This window comes from Triticum dicoccoides, chromosome 4B (genome assembly GCF_002162155.2).
Source record: "Triticum dicoccoides isolate Atlit2015 ecotype Zavitan chromosome 4B, WEW_v2.0, whole genome shotgun sequence".
Lineage (NCBI taxonomy): Eukaryota > Viridiplantae > Streptophyta > Magnoliopsida > Poales > Poaceae > Triticum > Triticum dicoccoides.
The window spans coordinates 68902166-68905264 of record NC_041387.1 but is presented as its reverse complement, the minus strand read 5'-3'; positions in this window follow the sequence as shown (position 1 = coordinate 68905264).

Here is a 3099-nt window from a genome sequence, read left to right as displayed (position 1 = left end):
ATATTAGTCTCTTCTTGGACAGCGGAGACTTTCTTCATAAAAGCATTAATATAGTAATTGTATTCATAATTTTCATAGCAATATCTAAGCATAGCAAGATTTTCAGGCCTATAACCATCATCATCAAAAGCTTCATACTTTTCAAACAAAGCTTCAATTTCATAAGCAGCCTTAAAAGCAACAATTTTTTCTATTTGTTCCACATCATAGTAGTCATATATACCATTAGCATAAGAATCTAAGGTTTCATTATCATTAAATTTGCATGAAAAGGGAAGGTGTGGAGCCTCCATCCTAGAGCAACAAGTAATATCATATCTCAAGCATAGATTCCAGGCATACCAACGCAAAATAATAAATTGATCCCATAATAGTTTCCCTTTTTGTGGCGAGCGATAATCCCTAAAGTATTCACGTTGATCCAACGTGTCTCCCATTATAAAGTTGAATGGGGTTTTCTCAGGATTATCAAAGTAGTACATAATATCTCTCGCATAATGAGAGTGGGGGGTTTTAGGAGTTACCCAATCTACATGAGTAGCAAGTCCATCTAATTTTTTTGTTATTTTGCGTTCCATATCCATAACTAAAGATAGAGAACAACTTAGAACAACAAATAAAAATTACTTAGTGATAAAGAAAACAAGCACACACGAGAATATTCACCCCACACTATGACTCCCCGGCAACGGTGCCAGAAAAAGGTCTTGATGACCCGCAAGTATACGGGGTAGTTGTAGCCTCTCTCGATAAGTAAGATTGTCGAACCCAACGAGGAGCTAAAGGTAGAACAAATACTCTCTCAAGTCCTATCGGCCACAGATACAACTCTACGCATGCTTGACGTTCGCTTTACCTAGAACAAGTATGAAACTAGAAATACTTTGTAGGTGTGATAGGATAGGTTTGCAATATAATAAAGCACACGTAAATAAAAAGTAGGGGCTGTTTAGATAAAGATACAATAAAGTAAATATAGCGAGTGTGGAAAAGTGGTGGTAGGAGTAGTGGAATTGTCCCTAAGCAATTGACTATGTTACCAGACCGATAGCAAGTATTATGTGGGAGAGGCCACAGCTAGCATGTCATCCCTGACTTGGAATTCTATGCACTTATGATTGGAACTATTAGTAAGCATCCGCAACTACTAACGTTCATTAAGGCAAAACCCAACCATAGCATTAAGATATATTGGTCCCCCTTCAATCCCGTATGCATCAATTTCTATGCTAGGTTGAAGCTTCTGTCACTCTAGCCCTCCAATACATAGTCCTATCAACATACAACTAACCCTATGGTGTGATCCACACGCGCGCTCTTATGATGGGCACCAAAGGACAGCAACATAACCACAAGCAAATTAAATCAATCATAGCAATTCATCAACCACCAATAGGACAACGAAAATCTACTCAGACATCATAGGATGGCAACACATCATTGGGTAATAATATGAAGCATAAAGCACCATGTTCAAGTAGAAGGTACAGCGGGTTGCGGGAGAGTGGACCGCTGTAGATAGAGGGGGGAAGGTGATGGAGATGTTGGTGAAGATGGCGGAGGTGTTGGTGAAGATCGCGGTGATCATGATGGCCCCCCGGCGGCGTTCCGGCGCCACCTGAAGCAAGGGGGCGAGAGCCCCACTTCTTCTTCTTCTTCCTTGACCTCCTCCCTAGATGTGAGAAGGGTTTCCCCTCTGTTCCTTGGCTCCCATGGCGTGGGAGGGGCGAGAGCCCCTCCGAGATTGGATCTATCTCTCTGTTTCTGCGTTCCCTGATTCTACCCCTTCAATGTTTCCTTTATATCTGGAGATCCGTAACTCCGATTGGGGTGAATCTTTCGCCCAAATCTTTCTCATAAAATTAGCTTTCTTGTGCCAAAAGAAGAGCATCAACCGCCTTACGGGTGGTCCACGGGAGCCCAGGCCGCGCCTAGGGGGGAGGGTGCGCCCCCTGTCTCGTGGCCACCCCGGACACCGTTTCGCGTTGATTTTACTTCCCAAAAATCATAAATATTCCAAAAAAAAACTCCGTCCGTTTTTATCCCATTTGGACTCCGTTTGATATTGGGTTTCTGCGAAACAAAAAACATGCAACAGACAGGAACTGGCACTGGGCACTGGATCAATATGTTAGTCCCATAAAATAGTATAAAAAGTTGCCAAAAGTATATAAAAGTTGAATAATATTGGCATGGAACAATCAAAAATTATAGATACGATGGAGACGTATCAGCGAGGGCCATCCGCGCACCCTCTATGCATGCCAACCGCTTGATAGTGGCGATATGCGGCACAACACAAATAAATCGTTTCACCAAACCAAAATAACTACTCGGGCTTGGTTCCCCCGGCGACAAGCAGTCCACAACAGCCTTCATGGCAAGTCCAGATAACCTATGGAGCTCCGCCCATTCGGCCATCTGCTCGTTTAACAGCAACGGACGCTTTGGCGTGCTGAACTGTGACCAGAACAGTCTTTCCGCTTCATGATCTTCTTGGTCCTGGAAGAACTGTGTCGCATCAGCGCCACTCTTTGACAAGTCCAAATACGCGTCTTGAGAACTCCACATTTCATCAAGAGGGGCATACTTCGGATCGCCGAACTTAGTTCGCAATAAAAAGGGCTTCCCAGCCGCGATCTCGCTGGCTTGCCAGAGCTCCTCCCGAGCTGCTCTGATCTCAGATCGAGTCTCTTTTGCCGTTTGCAAGGCCTTTTGCAGGTCCTCTGTTTTTTCTTGGCTCTCCTTCTTGAGCAGCACATAACGGTTAGCGGCATCCTTCGGCTCAAGAGCCATATTGGCTATTTTTTCCTCACTTTGGTGATGAGCAGCCTGTTCGGCTTTCAATTCACTCACAGCCTTTTCGGCAGCCACGCGCAAGCTCAGCCCGAAGAGTCTCCATGGCGGCTGCACCATCTGCAAACGAAGCATATTGTAAGTCCCAGTGTCATACTGTCATACATACTTGCTGACCGCCCAGAAGACATACCTTGTGCCTCGTCAAGATGCTTATTCACGAGCGTGATGTCCTCATCCGCCACATCAAGTTGCCGCTTCAATTCGGCAAATTCGGCAGCCCGCATAGTTGTCAGGTCTGCA